Source organism: Mauremys reevesii, linkage group 16 (assembly GCF_016161935.1).
Source record: "Mauremys reevesii isolate NIE-2019 linkage group 16, ASM1616193v1, whole genome shotgun sequence".
In the NCBI taxonomy this organism is placed as follows: domain Eukaryota; kingdom Metazoa; phylum Chordata; order Testudines; family Geoemydidae; genus Mauremys; species Mauremys reevesii.
The window spans coordinates 19,197,422-19,218,226 of record NC_052638.1 but is presented as its reverse complement, the minus strand read 5'-3'; the positions used below and the strand labels follow the sequence as shown (position 1 = coordinate 19,218,226).

Genomic DNA, 20,805 nt, shown 5'->3' with positions numbered 1-20,805 from the left:
CTGAGATGTAGACAATTCAGCCTCCATTCAAAGAGTTGGCCAGGAGTCAATGCACCATTGAGCTTTTTCAGATGCTGTCTAAGGAGACAGCAATGGCAGAGAGTGAGGGGGTAGGGACTTTCTGAGGCATGGCGCATCCACATGTTAAGACGTTCAAATCAAACCTGTGAAGCTGTGGGTCAGAGTGGTATTAAAATCTGAAGGTCTGGGCTGCAGAAGGGCCTGTTTGCACTTTTGCTATGCTGTAATATTTGTTTGTTTTCCTACTAAAGAGACCTAGAGTTGAGGGGGGGGGTGAAGATCAGAGAAGGATTCGGCTCCAAGTGTGCTAAAGCTACCAGTTGTCATCAGTTTCCATTCATGACAAAATTGTGAAGGGTCTTGTAACAGTTGCTACTAACAATTATTTCGTTACTGTGAGTTCAAAGGAGGGAAATTAATATTAAGTGAAATGATCATGAAAAATTGCTTGAGCAGTAGATTTTCTTCTACTGGTGCCATGGAGCTTGATTCTTATTTACACTAAGGCCCAGTTATACTAAGAAAACCCAGTCTCCAGCAGCGTAAAGGAGCCTTAAGCTAAGAATTAGGCCCCTGTACACTGCCAAAGTAAATGTAAATGAGAATCAGGTCCTTAGAGACAAACCTGAAGTCATTCCTATGGAGGATCAGTCCTGAAGTCAGGCCCGGCCAGCCATGGCAGGATGGGAGGGTCAAGCTTTCAGAATATTAATTTGCTAAAAACTGAACTGGGTGACAGTTTACATTCTTCAAAATGCCCAACAATCGACATCCACATCTCAGCTTGCCAACATATATATCCAGTTTCTTATTTGCATGAAGCTTCATGTAATAACTAGAGCCCCATCAACTGTATTTTTGAAACATGAATATACTGATATTTGTTCTGCCTATGAAAATTGTGCAGCATTATTTTGGAGTCATGATCCTATTAGCCAGAGAGCACAAGTCCAACTCCTGGTCTACTCTGCACTTTCAGCCCAATTCTGCAAACACCAGCCTGATTTTACACATGAGTAGTTCAATTTGAGTTGAATGGGACTACAGGGACTAAAGTGTGTCGATTTTGTTAGAACAGCGATTGACGTGAAATATCAACAGCTATAGTTTTCCTACTGACTGCAGGTATTCTTGCTGGAGAATGCAAGAATTTTACCTTCTTTTAAAATGTTTTCAGTATAGGATAGAACATTTCTTGGATTCACTTGATAACCATGGTTGGTCCCTTGGAGAAATCATCCAGCCTGCCTAGGAATTAAGCCATGTAAACAGCAGTTGTTTCTTTCTCTACCTCTCAGTATACTTGACAGAACAAGGAGCAATGGTCTCAAGTTGCAGTGGGGGAGGTTTAGGTTGGATATTAGGAAAAACTTTTTCACTAGGAAGGTGGTGAAGACCTGGAATAGGTTACCTAAGGAGGTGGTGGACTCTCCTTCCTTAGAGGTTTTTAAAGTCAGGCTTGACAAAGCCCTGGCTGGGATGATTTAGTTGGGGATTGGTCCTGCTTTGAGCAGGGGGTTGGACTAGATGACTTCCTGGGGTCCCTTCCAACCCTGATATTCTATGATTCTATGATTTTGGTCTTGTAGAATGAATTGGGTGGGCACAAAGAGGTAACTACTGAGTCTGCGATGCCCCCAAAAATGTATTGAGAAAATGTTGCAATAACCATGTAGAAACCTGTAAATATTGGTGTTGGTAAAAATGTCAATCTGTCAGATGAGTTAACTGCCATCTATTGTACATGAAAAAACTTAAATTTTTCCTTTGTGGCAATCAGACTGTCAAATATTCATCTTTCTAAAACTGGCACTGGTTTATATTAATTATCCTTAACCATCTTCCACCAGAAGCTAGAAAGAATAATTTCACTTTTATAAATTTTCCATTTGTTTGTTTGTTTGTTTTGAATTTTACTTTTTAATTATCATCTTTCTCAATAGACCATGTTGCTGTACTCTGGCTTTTGCTTCATTACTTTGCTTGCTTCCTTTGCATCTGCTCTTAGATTTAGCCAGGTTTAGCCGGGTAACAGACTATTCAGAGATGTATAGGTTAAAAACCAGTACCTTGAATTCCACCTGAAACATATTGGTAGCCAGTGGAAATTATGGAGAATGCATATGATGTCATTAAAAATTTCCTTTAGGTTATCTGATGGGGTAGGGAGGTAGAAAATTTCAATGTAGACAAAACTAAGTAACACATTGTTATTACAACCTTCCTAATATAAGATAAACACATAGCCAGAAACAACTCTTCAAAATGAGCAAATTAATTCTTGCTCTGAAAAAAACTTCACTACCACCATAGAAAGACTAAAACGCTAAACTTGATAAAAGGACACCTCAAGGTGATATAGTACGTAGATGATATATGGACATTTGGCCAGATGTTGGCATGGCACATTTCAACTAATAATATGGATTTTGTAATGAGCAGATGGCTTGAAGGACAAAGGCCAGATTATATAAAAGCAGCAAAGCTCTCTTTCACATTTCAAACATAGAAGGCTAAAAGGGCACCAAGAAGGTCACCAATGGTTGTCATTCAAGTGACAAACTTGAGACTTGCAGATGGCAAAGTTTCAGTGGAACTCCTAAAAATATCAAGGAAGTCTACAAAGGGAATGAAAAGTTTAAGGGGAGCAGATAAATTAAGGAGTTCCTTATGCCATCTACGGTTCAAGAATCAACAGTGATTCTGCATCAGGTAGATCAAAAGTGTTTTCTTCAACTGAACAGTGATGGGGACTCACTTTAATCTTGACTATTTAATACAAAGATTTTAAAGCATTTTTAAAATGTTTTATTTGTCTCTAAAGAAAATTGATAGCAATGAGCCAACTGGCAAATATCCATTTGTTGGTACTATCAATTTGCTACACACCTTACTTTAAGCAATACGATGTGACCTATAGCTGCTAGAACGAGGAGTGCTAGTGGTGCTGCTTCACCCCCACCTCGCCCCCACCCCAGCTTGAAATTTTAATAACAAGCCAAATACATGGTTTCTGCCTTCAGCCGCCCCACAATAAAAATTGCTCCAATGCCACTGATGTGAACCACTTCTTTTCCAGCAGTACCATCTCAGCAATGATTTCAAAACATCTGCAAATCAGCAATTTTGTAGCTACACTGTCATGTTGGAAGTGCTTGTTGGAGTAGTTCTTATTTTTAGACAGCGTTTAGGACCATGGAGATTTTACTAGAAAGTATAAATTTACCCAGTGTCTGACGGGGGTGAGGTTTGTACGGTATGCAAACAGACCCGCCATACTGCATGCTTGGTCTGTCGTACAGTTACAATTCTGTCCAACATACCCTTTTCAACTGAAAAAGCAGCTGCCATCCCTTACTGAGCTAAGCTACTTGCTATTGGCACATGATCTGTGATGGGATGTTAGATGGGTTGGGATCTGAGTTACTATAGAGAATTCTTTCCTGGGTGCCGGATGGTGAGTCTTGCCCACATGCTCAGGGTTTAACTGATCTTCATATTTGGGGTCGGGAAGGAATTTTCCTCCAGGGCAGATTGGCAGAGGCCCTGGAGGTTTTTTGCCTTCCTCTGCAGCATGGGTCATGGGTCACTTGCTGGAGGATTCTCTGCAGCTTGAGATCTTCAAACCATAATTTGAGGACTTCAATAACTCAGACATAGATTAGGGGTTTGCTATAGAAGTGGATGGGTGAGATTCTGTGGCCTGCATTGTGCAGAAGGTCAGACTAGATTATCATAATGGTCCCTTCTGACCTTAAAGTCTATGTTTCTATGTACTGGGCTTAAAAAGGGTAAAGTGTGATAAAAAATGTTTCTTATGCTCAAAGTATGTTTTGTTTGATTATTTTGTGCCATTTCCATGGAAGACAATGTAAATTGGGTCTTTTTTCCCCAAGCTTAGTGGTTGAGAACATGAGGCATAACATTGATTTGTTCAAATGAAGTATAACTTCTTCCAGCATCTAACTTTAACAGGGAGTGGGGAGGCAAGTTGGAGGCTGGCTGGGGGGAGACAACCATTTGCAAGGTTCTCACACGATCTCATTAATTTCATAACCATAATGCATGACAAAAAAATATGTGATCAGCTGAGGCTTTTCCCATAAGGTTAAAGAAATTGTTTTTGAATAATGCCCCATTATTACAAAACAGAGCAACATATTTAATGAAATGTATAAAGCAAGCCATGTGCTACAGCATGCCGGGTAATTACACTGAATTTTGGTTTGTCTTTGGGAGATAAATATTGTCTTGGTACTAGAATGAATTATCATCCTAAACTAAATACTTGGACAGGATGGAGGGGAGCCCGTTATGAATGACACATTCTAATTCCCTCCCCACACCACCAACACAAAAAGAAACAAGTGTTTGTCCATTGTTTGAACCACCCCTTTTTAAGGCTGTTTTCATGCATCAGGCAGCATGACTGATGTGTATTCACCTTGCTGTAGTATGCAACCTACTGCTTAATCCCTGTGTATGCACTGATGTGGCTGAGTATTGTGTGAAGTGTTAGGACTGTGTAGAGATCGCCACAGTTCCCTAGTAGTCAATAAATTATCATTCTTGTACCTATATTTGCTAGCCATCCTCAGTACACTATAGACCGCTTTGCCTGTGAGCTGCTGTGAAGTCACATATTACGGATGTTTGCTACACAGTATGCAGCTAATGCACCCCTTCTTGCTGCATAAAAGATTTGTCAGAAGCAAAAACTGGCAGGCATTAAAAAAAAATCAGAATGGAATCCATAAGAGGAGGAAACAGCTGTTTCTGAAACCTTGTAAAGATCCAGTAGACTTTGATACCTATGTCCATTCAAAGTACTGAACTGTTCAGCGCTCCTGTTCGATTACAGGCTGTATAAATCTCATTCTTCTTCTTCATCAGTTAAAAAAAAAAGTGTGGTCAGTAGTTAATGTTGGGTATTTAATGTACCATATTCATAATAGCTATTAATAGCACTCATTGTAGTATGATGCACTAAGGGTAAAATCCTCAACCTATTTAAATCAATGGCAAAACTCCCATTAACGTTAGTTGGGCCAGGATTTCACCCATGACATTTAGCCTACAGTTAACTATGACGTGTGAAATGTTTTCGCAATATAATGTCCAGAATGTAACACTTCTGGGGGCTTAGATATTTTACTATGCATATTTCATTTTTTATTCATACACTCCGCCCACATAAGCCTTTCTGAAGGGTAAACTAGCTCCTTTCCCATTCTTTTTTAGAACAGGTTAATCTCCATTATTATAATTATCAGTACTTGTACATATATATATATATATATATATAAAGCCTTCCAAACTGCTTATGCTATAGTAATTTCAGCCTCCTATATGGTATTGAATTTGCATATTTGACTGGTGCATTATGAGTGATAAAGTGTTTTAAAATCAGTTTGCAGTAACATTGTTTATTTCAGCTTTGACCTTGCAAAAAATATTTTTTCTTTTTCAGATCACTTTTAACAGTATAAGTGTTGGCGTCTTTGCCTTAGTTGTGATATATAAAAGGGGTTGAAAGTTGGGGGGATGGCTGGGGGGGGTTCTGTTTGTTTTTAATCTCAGGCATAGCAACTCCAGTGTTCACTGGAGGGCTCTCTGGAGGACAAGAGGCTTTTGTGAATGAGTGCAAAGGGGCTATGTTGCAGTCCAAGTGACAGGAGAAGAGGCCTGAGCGAGTCAGAATTCCACCTGGACTAGTACATTATCCTCCTTGCAAAGGGTGAAACAAACTACTCTTGCTGAGCCCAGCCTGCTCTGCTATGACTCTGCTGTTGCTGACTCCTTTCTACTCCCTTTTTGGTACTTTTTGAAGTACTTTGCACCCAGCAACTCCCATTGTTCTCAGTCTCCAGGGTCTCAGTGTCTTGATGTAAGCACTGGACTGTCTGCCTCCCTTTTTTTATGATAAGCCTTTTGTATTCATCCTCCAGAGAGACAATCTAAATTATTCAGCTAGTGCTGCTTGTAGAACAGGAGGGAAATGAGAGTACTAGGCCAGGGGTTCTTAAACTGGGGGCCGAGCGGTTATTATGGGGGGCATGAGATGTCAGCCTCCACCCAAATCCCGCTTTGCCTCCAGCATTTATAATGGTGTTAACTATATAAAAAAGTGTTTTTCATTTATAATGGGGGTTGCACGCAGAGGCGTGCTATGTGAAAGGGGTCACCAATACAAAAGTTTGAGAGCCACTGAACTAGGCTAAATTATTTCCACGTCCCTAGAGCCTATTGTCATCTATACTCTGCCAAATTCCCAGTCTGGTATGCCCATAGTAAAGAAACAATGGAGTGACTTGTATATATTGCTAGGAAGTGTGGGTCTTTTCCGCTTTCCGGAACTGGTCCATGTAGGATGCTAGTGAGTACAAGTGGTGGAAATAGTTTCAACCAACATATTTCATGGAAAAATACAGTTTCAGTTAAATCAGAACGTTTTACAAAAACAGTTCAATTTTGATAACATTTTGATTTTTCAAAGAAAAACTTCAAATTAAATTTAACAATTTCATTTCAAATGGAAATTTGTGTTTCATTTTTCAAAAAGAAAAAAAATTGGCTTTCTATTCTTATTTTTTCCCCTTTCTCTCCCTTTATAAATTTCCCCCCACCTCCCAGGGAAAAAGAGGGGCAGGTAAAACAAGAAGAGGCCAGGGAAGGAAGGAAAATATGAAAATTGAAATATTTTCTGGAAACCAAACAAAATATAAATTCTTCTTTGTAATTAAATGAAAATTTTTATTTAGTTTCCTTTTTCTTTTTTTTTCCCATTGAAAAGAGGAAAGTTTCCATGAAAATTTTGAAAAAAAATCCTTTTGGATTGGGTTTTTTAAGCAACAGCTGGCAGCTAGAGGACCTAGTTCTTTGGCTCAGGAGATGGAGATTTGTACTTTCTGCATCGAAGGTCTAGGGGTCAAACCCCATTCATGGTCAAGCTGAAGTGGTGAAACACTGAATAGAGAAACTTCTCTTGTGTAATACAAAGTTATTGGAACTGACCCTGATGCACCTTGCGGGCAGCACTGTCTCTAGCATGATTAGAAGAACTTTAAACTCCGGACATCTCTGGGTCTGACCAGTGTATATTTTAGATGACCAGTCAGAATTATTGGGAATACATCTGTGTCACGCAGTAAACTCCATCTTGTTCTGGGAATGCCATTTTTTTCAGAGGTCTCCACATTGTATTGGAATCTTCATGTTGGAGCGTGTCCCTCATGTTGTATTGTAGCCTCCATGGGGTTAGAGTTTCCATTTTGTAGTTGGGGGGGAGGCAGGCCTGTCTTATGGCTACGTCTCAGAAACTGGCACTGAGCAATCTAGGGCCATCAAGTCTGATTCTCTGTCATCTTACCAGCCCATCCTATGCTAAGCCTGTGTTCCTGGCTTTCTTGACACAGTATGTCTGGAGGAATTAATCAAGAAACCAGAATTCCCATGACCAGGTGGATTCTAGAGGAACATATCTAAACACCTGATATCAGGATGGATCAGGTACTAGTTTCAGGGGGCTCATAGCTAGACTACAAGGTCCCACTGACCAAGAAAATTGTTAGATATGGGATTTGCCCCTAGGAGTGCACTTGAGTCCACCCCGCACCCCTGAGCCAGGACCAGTGATCAGCCTCTGTCCAGAGCCAGGAGGCTTAAAAGCACATGAGATCTACTGGTTAGGCCCACTCACAAGAGACTGGTGTCCATCCAGAGAGAGGGCCAGGTTGTGACACAGTAAATAAAGCATTCATTTTCACTTTGAAAGATTGGAGGAATTTTCAAGAAAGAAAAATTTAGACACTTGAAATACAAGATTTTTTTTTCCACCAACAAACCACAAAGTAATTGTACAAGGAAAAGGCTGACAAAAGAATGGGCGGATGTGGCCAGCCACATTAGATCCTTTATCCTTCTTTTTCTATTTTTTTCTCCTCTTCTATGGCGAGGCTACATGGAGGGAGGTGTGGTCTTTCAGAATTAGCAGAATCTGGAAGAGTACAAAAACCAAGCTAGAATCAGTCCATTTCCCATATCCTTTGCCTTCTTCCATTAGCCATCACAACATAAGGCACAGCACAGCAATAGTATGATATGTTCATTAACAAAGCTATATCACAAGGTGTTCATATCAGGCACAACGTAAGTCCTTGAGCTCAGGGACAGCAGAGTCACCCCAGAATGAGTACTGCTGCTGTCACTAGCCACTCCAATGGGGATGGTATAGGGCAGAGCTATTCCTATATCAGACAGGTTGTGAGGTCCAAATTCTTCCTGCACCCTCCCCACCCCCCTGGGGCTCCATGGCTTGCTGCGCTTGCTCCGCAGTAAATCTCTACACCACCCCTAATGTGGAGCTATGATGATAGGCCAGTGTCGAGCCCTGTTGGGTAGTCCATCTAACAGTGTAATTGACAGGCATACAGCACCATTCAGTGGTTAAATAGCGTGTCCAGCCATGCAGTGTCTCATTTTCAAAGGTGTTTCAACCAGTGATATAACTTTGTACCTGTATTTTTGGCACGTAGAATATGTTGCTGGTGCAAACTGTAGAATGTGGCCATGCGAATGGGAGTTGCACACCCAATCAACTTCACTGGTGGATGTCTACTTGATTTATGCACCAGGGCTTTTGCATGCAAATTCTACTGAGGGTCATAAAACAGAGCTACCCCGTCTGAAAAATTGGCTCTTTATTTATCACTCAGTTATCCACTTATGTGACCTTCACTGCTGACTTCATGACTCCATTTCACCAAAAACAGTCAAGTAAACTATCATTTCACAGTGCACAAATTGCTAATATCCAGAGAAAGATCTAGTAAGGCAAACAACCATTTCTAAAGCACTTAGTTCTTCCTGCTATCAGAAAACTAGCATTTGCTCATCCCCTGATTGCTTGTGCATTGGGACACCCTTAAATGACTCAGGAGAGCACTGTTTAAAAATGTTCAAAACCAAAATGTCAGTGGGAAAGTTTGACTTATCTAAATGCTGTTCATTTGACCCTATGCTGCTCCCTCACTTGCTCACTTAGAACTCCACATCTAAAGTCAAAGAAGGTTTTCTCTCTATTTTTCAACATTCACTACAGATTTTTACTCCTCAGGACATGCTAGTTCAGTCAATGAGGCTAAATCTTTGAGTGCCAAAATTATATTCCAACACAGCTTGTCTGAAATGAGTCTGAGCTTGGTTTAGATCTTATAGGCAGCAGCTCCCTTGCCTGTTGCCAACTGGATAGCTGTGGCTCAAGAAATGGAACAATGGTAAAATCTGGATGAAAGCTGAAATTTTCCTCCAGATTTAAATGCAGGGGGCCTGATTCTCCCCTCTCACTGCTTTTACAGCGGTGTAACCCTCTTGACTTCAGTTGAACTACTCTAGATTAACTTTGGTGTAAATGCGTGCAGAATCTAGCCCATTGACATGGAATGTGATTATTGGCAAAAGAGCAGGGAAAAGCTTACACTGTAATTCTCTGGATAGTATTTGGGCCTGAACAATTTAGGAAATTTCATTTTCCACGATTGTAGCCCTTAGAGCAATCCCATAGCAATAGTGATCACTTAACAATTCTGGCCCAAATTTTGCTCTATTGTGCCAGCATAACTAAGAGCAGAATTTGGCCTGCTGACTTCAGTGAAATTGTTCCAGGATTAAACAGGTGTAAGGGCCAAGCTACCCAACAATTACAATTTTCTCAGGGACTCAGTGATAACACAGTTGTCACCATGATTTTATTTTGTAAGCCCTTAACTATGTGCCAGAAGTATCCTAAAACCCTGGCTTTACCCAAGAGGTTACCGTAGTTAAAACATGACCCGGCCCATCGACAAACCCAAACTGGAAGTACTTTCTAGCTGATAACAGTGCTGTAACTGGGCCTTAGCCACAGATGTAATAGACAGGTGCCAAACGAGAGCAAAATTTGGCCTCAAACCTCCAAATCTTTAAAAGACAGATGCGCACATTGTAAACACACCTGACTTATTAAATGGCTAACTTTCCTGGAAATGAATTCCAGAATTAATTCACAAGCCACCGTAAGCAATTCTATCTTTGCACAGTCCTAGTGTCCTTCTTCCAAAAAATCCAAATGACTTCATTAGTCCTAAGACCAACCTAATGTTTCCACACTAGAAGAACGTGCATAACATTACGCATTGTGATATTCTCTGGGCAAAATCCTGCCTTTACCTTAAGAAAAATCACATGGGTGAGAGCAGAGCAGAACCACACAATTGCAGTGATACTCAGACTGAGGCTCGGGAGCCACAAGTGGCTCTGTAATGTGTCTCCTGCGGCTCTTTCATATTAGAACTCTGTATGATTTCATTATTAACCAATCTAAGTTGTTAACCAATCAGGATGATTTTACAGTGTTATTAACCAATTGCAGACTACTTAGTCATTTTAGTGTGTGTGTGTGTGTGTGTGTGTGTGTGTGTGTGTGTGTGTGTGTGTGTGTGTGTGTGAGAGAGAGAAAAACAATGAATTCACACTATGTAGCTCTTCTAGGTAATGTTGATTGCTAATTTGTCTCCTGAACCACTGAGGTCTGAGTATTACTGCACTGTAACTAGGGCCCTACCAACTTCACAGTCCATTTGTCAATTTCAGAGTCATAGGATTTCAAAAAATCATAAATTTCATGATTTCAGATATTTAAATCTCAAATTTCACAGTGTTGTAACTGTAGGGGTCATGACCCAAAATGGGGTTGTGGGGGTGTCAAGGTTATTGTAGGGAGGTCGTAGTATTGCCACCCTTACTTCTGTGCTGCTGCTCCTGCCTTCAGAGCTGGACAGCTGGACAGCAGCGGCTGCTGGCTGGGAGCCCAGCTCTGAAGGCAGAGCCGCCACCAGCAGCAGCACAGAAGTAAGGATGGCCTGGTATGGTATTGCCACCCTTACTTCTGAGCTGCTGCCTTCAGAGCTGGGCCCTTAGCCAGCAGTCACCACTCTCTGGCTGCCCAGCGCTGAAGGCAGCACCAAATTAAGGGTGACATTACCATGACCCCCCCTACAATAACTGTGCAGCCCCCCTGCAGCTCTCTTTTGGGTTGGGACCTCCCCCCCAGTTTGAGAAAAGCTGGTCTCACCCATGAAATCTGTTTTTTTGTGTGCTTTTACCCTATACTATACAGATTTCACGGGGGGAGATCAGATTTCACAGCCCATGACACGTTTTTCACAGCCATGAATTTGGCAGGGCCCTAAGTATAACCATCCTTCAATTGCATCCTGTTTGGTGGGCCCCAGGGTAATGAATGACTGGGTGCACTTTCCTTCCCCTTTGAGTATGATCAGCGTGTGCTTCAAACTACTAAATGCTACTGATTGTAGAAAATGCACTAGTCACTTGTGAGACTGGGACTGCTCCCAGCTCACAGACAATGTCCCCAGGGACACAGTGCACAGACCAGACTGCTGTCCTTCCCTAGCGCTCTCATGAACATGAAGAGGAGATGCACCTCTGCTGCTTATGTAAGGGGAAAGTGGTTCCTTGCACCCTCTTTCTGCTTGCTGGAGGAGCAGAGGGCAGAACATAACTCTCAATGAATTTCTTCTGCTGCTTCTTTAGTCTTAGCTAAATGACTAAAACAGACCATGGTGGAAATAGAAAACTTATTCTTTCTTTAAAAGAATATTTGAGAGTTCAAGAAATCCCTTAGACTAAAGAGGACAATCATCGTTATCATACCTAGCCGTAGATAAGTCCAGTTTCCACTGGAAAAGACTGAGTTTCTTCAGTAACTTATTGGGTTTAATAGTAAGTGCTTGAGAGCCCTTTATAATAGAATTGGTGCCTTCAAACTTGTGTCTGTGAAAGATAAGAGAGGCTTGGTCTTAACTACCATGAGCCACATCATAACTGCTGTGTCGCCAATGGATTTACAGTAGGAATAAATTTGTCCATATAGTTCCAGACACAACACAGGGTGCTTAAAATACTAGAGGACATGGTGTAGTCCTTGGGATGTAGGCTAGGGTGACCAGATGTCCTGATTTTATAGGGACAGTCCCGATTTTGGGGTCTTTTTCTTATATAAGCTCCTATTATCTCCCAACCCCCCGTCCTGATTTTTCACATTTGCTGTCTGGTCACCCTTAACGTAGGCGTTTAGCTCAAACCACTTGAAAATTAAAAAAGCAAACACCCTAAGTTGGCTCAGAAGAAAAAGGTTGTCCTGAGAACTTCTGCTGCCGCTGTGTATGTAAACAGGCTAGAAGTGTGGTGTTCTTTTTATTAATACCCTTCTTTGTTTAAAGCTACCTCAACCCCAGAACTGAACCCTGGGTCCAACTTCTGAATCAAGATCTGAACTTTATGGGCTTGATTGTTCTCATTCTTAAACCAATGTAAGTAACAAGTTATTGTGTTGTAAAACCAAGTTAAGAGAGAGGAAGATCAGACCCTACAGCTCTGTCTGGGCCTGACCAAAGCCTCAAATCTGAGGACTCTGAACTCAAGCTTTGGCTCACCTTTTGGCCACAGCATTGCACTCAGAGCACACGTTCAGCTGCTTATCCACCATGGCCCTCAAATCATTTGTGGAGTCACTGCTTCCCAGGATAGAGTCCTCTTTCTTCTAAGTATTGCCTTCATGCTCTGTTCGTAGATGTACACATTTACATTTAGCTGTATGAAAATGCAAATTGTTAGCTTATGCCAAGTGGCCCATATCTCTCTGTAGCACTGACCTGTCTTCTTCATTGTTTACCACTCCTCCACTTATTGGGTTACCTCCAAACTTTACCACTGATGACTGTTTTCTTCCACATCATTGTTAAAAATGTTACATAACATAGGGCAGGGGTCGGCAACCTTTCAGAAGTGCTGTGCCGAGTCTTCATTTATTCACTCTGATTTAAGGTTTCACATGCCAGTGATACATTTCAACATTGTTAGAAGGTCTCTTTCTATAGGTCTATAATATATAACTAAACTATTGTTATATGTAAAGTAAATAAGGTTTTTAAAATGCTTAAGAAGCTTCATTTAAAATTAAATTAATATGCAGAGCCCTCGGAGTGGTGGCCAGGACCCGGGCAGTGTGAGTGCCACTGAAAATCAGCTTGCCTGCCGCCTTCGGCACACGTGCCATAGGTTGCCTACCCCTGGCATAGGGCAAGGGCCTGGACCCCTGCAGGATGCCACTAGAAATACCCACTCAATAATGATTCACCATTTGCAATTACATTTTGAAACTTACCAGTTTTTAATCCAGTTAACATGTGCCTAGTTAATTTTATATTATTCTAGCTTTATTTAATCAAAATGTTGTGAGGTACCAAGTCAAATGCCTTACAAACGTCTAAGTATATGACATCAACACTATTATCTGTAATCAACCAAACTTGTAATCTCATCAAAAAAATCAAGGTAGTTTGATATGATCTATTTTCCATGAACCCACATTAATAGTCATTAATTATATTACACTCCTTGAATTCTGAATTGAGTCCCATATCAGCTGCTCCATTATCTTGCCTGGTATCGATGTCACACTGACAAGTCTATAATTACCAGGCTCATCTTGTTTACCCTTTTAAAATACTGGTACAACATTATCTTTCTTGCAATCTTCTGGACCTTCCCCAGTGTTCCAAGACTTATTGAAAATCATCATTAATGATACAGTGAGCAAATCAGTTAGCTCTTTTAAAACTCTTGGCTTCAAGCCATCTGGACCTATTTTTAAAAGGTCTTTCTTTATCAGCTGCTGTTTAACAGAATAGATTTGCATCTGGTTTTTTCCCCAAATACAGGACAGATATTTATGGAATATTTCTGAGTTTTCTGCATTATTATTGATAATTCTACTATTTCCATCTAGTAATGTACCAATACCATTGTTAGGATGCCTTTTGTTTCTAATATATTTCAAAAAACTTCTTCTTACTGCCCTTAATTCTGCTGGTTGTAGATTTCTCCTTATGTTCCTTTCCTTACCTTATTAATTTTCTACAATTCATAGCTTCTGATTTATATTCATTACTATTAACATCCTCTTTCTTCCATTTGAAATATATATATTTTTATAGCTACTTTCACCTCCCCTCTAAACTAGGCTGGTATTTTAAGTGGTATGGCCTTCTTCCTTTACTATGGCTTTTTGGGTATCTAGTAATGTGTTCTTAAACAATTCCCAATTATAATTCACATTGTTCTAATTAAATTCTTCCTCCCACCTGGTTTGATTCATAATTGTTTTCAGATTGGTGAAACTGGCTCTTTTAAAGCACCGCGTATACATTTCTGATTTGGACTTCATGCTTGATCAGATTTATAATGTGGAACCAGAATAATCACTTTTACCTAAGCTACCATTCATTTTCAGTTCTGTGATCAGCTCCTCTTTACCTGTCAAGATGAGGGCTAATACAAAATTCCTCTTGTTGGATGCAACAATTTTTGAGTTAGGAAACTGTCATCTATAATATTTAGAGATTCCAAGGATGTTTTAGTACTGGCAGCATGAGACCTCTAGCATATGTCACTATAATTGAAATATCCAATGATCACATAGCCTTTTTTCCCTGCACATTATAGATAGATGATTAAGGAACCTACTGTTCCCTACTGTGATTTGCTGGTCTGTAGCAGACACCAACTAGTACCCCATCTTGAAATACATCTGTTAGCACGTTGATCCATAAGCATTTTTTTCCTCTTTGTCAGTGACTCAGAAAGAGGTAATTCCATTTTTGACAGAGTGCCACTCCCCTTCCTCTTTTACCCACTCCATCTTTCCTAAATAGGTTATAACCATCAATTTAATACTCCAGTCATGCAAATCATCCCACTGGGTTTCAGTAACACCAAGTAGATTGCATCTATGCTCATAAATGAGCGATTTCAATTCTTCTTGTCTGTTACACAGGCTCCTAGCATTGGTGTATAGGCAATAAAAGAATTACTTTTCGTTCCTTGATTAACTTTGTTTTCAACATCTCGATTTTGTTGCTAAATGAGTGCTCATGTCTTCCCTCTTTTTACTCTCCCCCTTTGTTATTAATTTATTGCCCTCCTGACTACTCTAGCCAGCCTGGCCCTGAGGAGATTGGTTCCCCTTCTACTGAGTGGGTGGCCATCCCCTCTCCTCATGGAAGATGAATCAGTGTTCCACAAAACCAAAACCCTCCACCACTTACCTAGCCCGCAGTGCACTTCCAGAATCTTCTGCCTTCTGTCTTCCTTCACTCCCAGGACAGAAAGGATGTCCAAGAACATCGCTTGGACAGTCGTCTTCTTCAGCATACTTCTGAGTTCCCTGAAGTCACTTATTATCTGTGACATATCCCACAATGCAGTGTCATTAGTGCTGATATGAACAAACACCTATAGGTCCTTGCCCCTTGGCTTCAGAAGCCTATCCAGTCTCAGAGTGATGTCCTGTGTCTTAGCTTGGGAAAGACAGCGCACCAATTTATTGCCTGTTACATGCACAATGTTCTTTTGATTCTCCTGAGTACTGAATTTCCAACAAGAATGGTCTATCTTCCTTGGATAGTTTGAGATCTCTTTGTGGGCAAGGTTGATTTTCTTACAAGTTGGGCTGAGCTGCCATCCACAGGTGTGTTCCATATATATCTCCATTCCCTCCTACAAGCTGGAACTTGAGAGGTGTCTTCTGCAGCTTACTCCCTGAGGACCTGGTATTGATTGGAAACTTCTAGTTTTATGGAATACATCTTGGTCCTCCTCTCTCTGGTGGGCACAGCCTGCCCCACCTCATCTGTCATCAGCCATGTAGAATGCGGCTGTGACCTCTTGTGTCTGGTGGTTAAGAACTGCCAGGCCTCCTCTCTGACTCCTTTCTCTCTCCAACTCCTTGTTGGCCAGCTCCTTTCTTGCTTGAACCTGGCTATCTAGGAACTACTCAGCTTCTCTGATTCGCTGTAGCATCTATCCTTGCCCTTCCAATCCAAGAACCTTTTCTTCCAACACAGTCACCAACTTGCACTTCATACACAGAAAGTCCCATCAAGCAGGAAAGAAAATGTGGCACATCTGTTGCAGTTCATCACCACTGTTTCATCACTGACCACCATAAAATCTCATGTAGAACTGAACCTTGGAAGAAAGCCTTTCAGAGGTTTCCAAGATTCCACTTTGCTAGCACCTGCCCTTAGCATGAGGAACCTTTGTCTGTGCCTGCCATGTATCAGCTCCCCAACTCCACTGGCCACAGGCAACACAAGCACTCCCATCTAGGCCTTGCAGGCCCTGCTGTCATTCTACAGGTAAGCAATAGGCATACTACAGACCTCAAGTCCTCTGAGTGTCTCTCTGGAGTGTCCATCCCCTGGTCCACTGGACACTCAAAATATTCACCAATCTGCTGCTTCAGAAGAAGCAGTGCACCCCTGCATACCAGTTTCACCTCACATCACCACTCAACTCACAGTACTTATATTTGATTAAAGTGAAATCTAAATAAATAAGTTTAGATAACAAAGATACAGATTCAAGTAGTAGCAAGTAGACATATTGGAAACAAAGGATTACATATAAAATAAAACCATAACACACATTCTAGTGTCTAGACATAATTAACAAGATAGTCTTGTGTCTAATAAAATATGTGGAGATGTACGTAGCTCATATTTCTCGAAGGGACCCTGAAAGGTCATTGAGGCCAGCCCCCTGCCTTCACTAGCAGGACCAAGCACTGATTTTGTCCTAGATCCCTAAGTGGCCCCCTTAAGGATTGAACTCACAACCCTGGGTTTAGCAGTCCAATGCTCAAACCACTGAGCTATCCCTCTCCCCAATGAAGTACTGCTCATCCAAAATCTCTGCAGCACCTTACAGGCAAGCTGCCAGTGACCCTTCTTTCGTGACACGTGCACATGGTCAGTTTGCCTCCTAGGTGAAGAATTCAGTGTGTCTCTTTGCACTCCAGACCAAGTCTTTGTTTTTATTCATAAACAGGACACACCCCAGCTGTTTGTTTCTTCTGTAGATGTCCTCATCTATCAATTTGCACCTTGCTGAGTATGCAGATAGGCATACAGTGTGAGCGTTACAATACACAGTACATAAGTGGCCAGACAGGGAGATAAATGTCAGTTACCTCCTGCCTGAAAGGAACATCTTTGAGGTAGGTCACCTCCTGGTGACCCGCCATAACTCCAAAACCTTCAGACTATTATTTTCAGTATAGATACATAACTCCTTAAATATTATCCTTACCTACATTTTGCAGTGATGATGACCACCAGCAGGCTACTAGCTCTCAGTAGACACCTAACATGCCACCCTTTAGTGAATTATTATGCAAGTATCTGACCCAGGGGATCCCTGTAAAACCTCGTGCACCCCCTATGCCCTGTGGTCCCTGGGTCACAGCCTCTCACACTCCCTCTCTCAACTCCCTCCAAAACTTTCCTATTAGCTGCCTCTGTTTGCAGCTCTGGAGTTTGCCTAGCAATTGACTTTTTAATACCAAGTTTGCCGGCTTAGCTCAGCTCTGCCCTTCACCGCCAGGGGCTGTTTAACCCAGGGGTCGGCAACCTTTCAGAAGTGCTGTGCCGAGTCTTCATTTATTCACTCTAATTTAAGGTTTTGCACACCAGTAATACATTTTAACGTTTTTAGAAGGTCTCTTTCTATAAGTCTATAATATATAACTAAACTATTGTTGTATGCAAAGTAAATAAGGTTTTTAAAATGTTTAAGAAGCTTAATATAAAATTTAATTAAAATGCAGAGCCCCAGGCCAGGACCCAGGCAGTGTGAGTGTCACTGAAAATCAGCTCCCATGCCGCCTTTGGCACGTGTGCCATAGGTTGCCTACCCATGGTTTAACCAATCAGAGTATGTCTACACAGCATTTTGAAGTGAGTAGGAGCAAACCTCCCAGCCCAGGTGAACAGACTCAAGCCAGTGGAGCTTGCACTCGTGCTCTACAAATAGCTCTACAGACGACACTTTGAAGTTGCAGCTCAGGCTCTGAAGCCCGCTCACCCCCTAGGTGTCAGGGCCTGCGCGCCAGCTCAAGCCAGAGCTTCAAAGTGCTGTCTATACAGCTATTTTTAGAGTGCTAGCGTGAGCCCCACTAGTCCAAGTCTGTTCACCAGGGCTCAAAGGTTCACTCCTGCTTGTTCCAAAATGCTGCCTAGAGCCTCAGAGACTTCAAACAGCAAGGCTCATCAAAGCTCCAGGGGTGGTACCCAGGCACCCACAAACCTACCTGTCCCAGATTCAGACTGTAAGTAGAATTGTTACTTCCTGGATCTCCAGTCAAATATCAGAGGGAAAATCCACACTTCCAATAGCGAGAGGTTTTGTCCTAGTACTCTCTGCACTTGCAGTGCTGAGCTTTCTGCCTTTATCTAAAATTGTCGCAGGTGTTTATAGAATTTCCACAGTCCATTTTATCAAACTCTCAGCACTCTCTCTAGTATACAAACGAAAAGGAAAATAAACAGGTTATGTTTTTTCTTCTAACCGCTAGTTGGTCTTCCTTTAAAGGCCTTAGAAGACATTTTTTGTGTATTGTTTCCTTGCATATGTGGGTAGCTTTACTACTCCATCCCCCTCAGGACCACTTAACAACATCAGCAAAGCAATTAAGTACAGTTTTCAGGAAAATGCCAGAGGCATTACACTGTCTGGATGGGAGTCTCAGCCCAATTATTTTCATCTAGTTGCGAACTATGGAAAGTGGACTTTACTTCATTATAACTTCAGTTCCCACTGATTAAAAGTCTAGTGTGTTATAGACAGTAAGGAAAAATGAAACAATTAAACTTTCCAGCAATAAAATTGCTGCATATTCTTCAGCATATGGGTTTACTTCTCTCCAGAGAAGTGATTAAAATGAACTGATTGAACTATAATTTGATTGACTGAAGAGCTTCAATCCATTGCACTAAAGCTTAAATTCCATCTTATTGCTCTATTTAACTCTGAATATAAAAAATTTCTGGCAGCCTAGCAAACCCCTTATGTAGTCAACTAACTGAAATTTCTTACAACTCTCTGACTATGGGGGAGGGGGGGGGTCTGTTCTCCCTTTACTATGTGCATGTGACTCACAATGGAATTAAATAAATACTGAGGGGAGAAGATGCCTAAGAAATTACATGAATCTGACTAATGTCCTTTAAGGAATATTATGGAAGAACTTCTAAATTATTGAGTGTTTTGTGCCCCATTACCCAATCATTTGGGGACTTTATACGCATGATTGTAGAGATGGCTATTCAAAGAGACCTGAGGTTTTAAATTGGAAGCTCATTTAACTGTTGCAAACCTATCTGAGCAACAACACCGTTTACTATTAAGAGCATTCTCAGACTGGCAAAAAGTGCAAGGATCATGCCCTCCCCATGCAAGGGTCTAACTACACATGGCTTTAACTTGTGCAGGTATGTGTTGGAAGTTGCCAATTGTATACACTGTACTTGATCATTTAAAAGTCTCTCCTTTTTCTAAGCTCTGTCTACCCTATATTGGGTGTGCAAGTGTTGTCTAGTGGATTGAGCACTGGGCTGGGACTCAGGAGACCTGGGTTTTTCCTAGCTCTGCCACTGCTAGGCTGGGTGACCTTGCACCAGTCACTTCACCTTTCTGTGTGTCATTTTTCCCCTCTTTAAAATGAGGATAATGACATTAAGGTGCTTTGATTTCTATGGATGAAAAGTGCTATATAAGAACTAGATATTCTTATTAAAGAATGAAAGTCAGTTGTGAGCCTGAATGTTGAAGACTGAGATGCCAATGTGGAAGCACTAGCAAACAGATACAATGTGGCCTTTGTTTCTGTCCTATGGCTAACATGATATTTTGGTGCATAAAATGCCTAGGTTAGGTTTTCCCCACTGCACATTTAAGTTGAATCACCACGCATACAATTCCTATTGTATATTACAGGTGGCACCCTCTGACTTTCCCATACCCACTTCCCATCTTGAAACTAAAATACAGTATTTGAAAAGGAAAATTGTGCTGCCATAAATTTGAATCATCATCAAATTCTAGAGCAAAGTCTCAGCAAAAACAAGTGAAGTTGGTAATTTAATCTATCAATTTACTCAGTCTCATGTGAAGACAAGGAATGTGTAGCATCTTGTTTAAATATTTAATCCGCCTCCTTTAATGGCCAGATCCAAATCCTAATGAAGTCAATAGGAGTCTGAACATCAGTGCGAACAGGATTGGAGCTAACCATTTAGAAGATATAAAGGAGACAGTATGGCTCATTGGTTGGAAGTGGGGCTGGGTAGCAGGACTCTTGAAATTTTGTCATTGATTTGCATTGTGATCTGGGCCACTATTGTAAAACCAGCAGAGAATCAGGCCACACCTCTAACTTAAAGCACCATAGTATTTGTGTGTGGTTCCAATGCCAGGATTTTACAGAGATTTTGTTCACTGTTGATAGTTAAAGCTGCGAATTTGTCACAGAGATCACGGATTCTGTGACTTTCCATGACCTCCATGACTTCTGCAGTGGCTGGTGTGCCTGGCTCAGGGGCAGATCAGGCAACCCCTGCTCCAGGCACACTGGCCACGGCTAGGGCAGTCTTGGGCCACTGCCCCTTCCCCCCACACAGCAGCAGAGTTTGGATGTGGGAGGGAGCAGGGGGTTGGGGCACAGGATGGGGTGAGGCAGGCTCTGGGCGGCGCTTACCTGGGGGGTTCCCTGGAAGTGGCGACATCCCCCTCTCTCAGCTGCTAGGCAGAGGTATGACCAGGCAGCTCTGCACGCTGCCTCCGCCCAGAGCGCTGGCTTCATGGCTCCCATTGGCTGGGAACTGT

General features: G+C 41.6%; 1 long non-coding RNA gene across 5 annotated transcripts in view; it reads right to left on the bottom strand.

Annotated features, from left to right (window-relative positions):
• Positions 1 to 7,951: 7,951 nt before the first annotated feature.
• Positions 7,952 to 20,805, bottom strand: part of LOC120384632 — a 57,781-nt gene continuing 44,927 nt past the window's right edge. For all 5 annotated transcript variants that reach the window (XR_005588988.1, XR_005588990.1, XR_005588987.1 and 2 more), the window contains 2 exons: positions 12,516 to 12,672; positions 7,952 to 8,017 (listed from right to left, as the gene is read on the bottom strand). This is a non-coding gene — a long non-coding RNA (uncharacterized LOC120384632). The remainder of the gene's footprint in view (positions 8,018 to 12,515; positions 12,673 to 20,805) is intronic.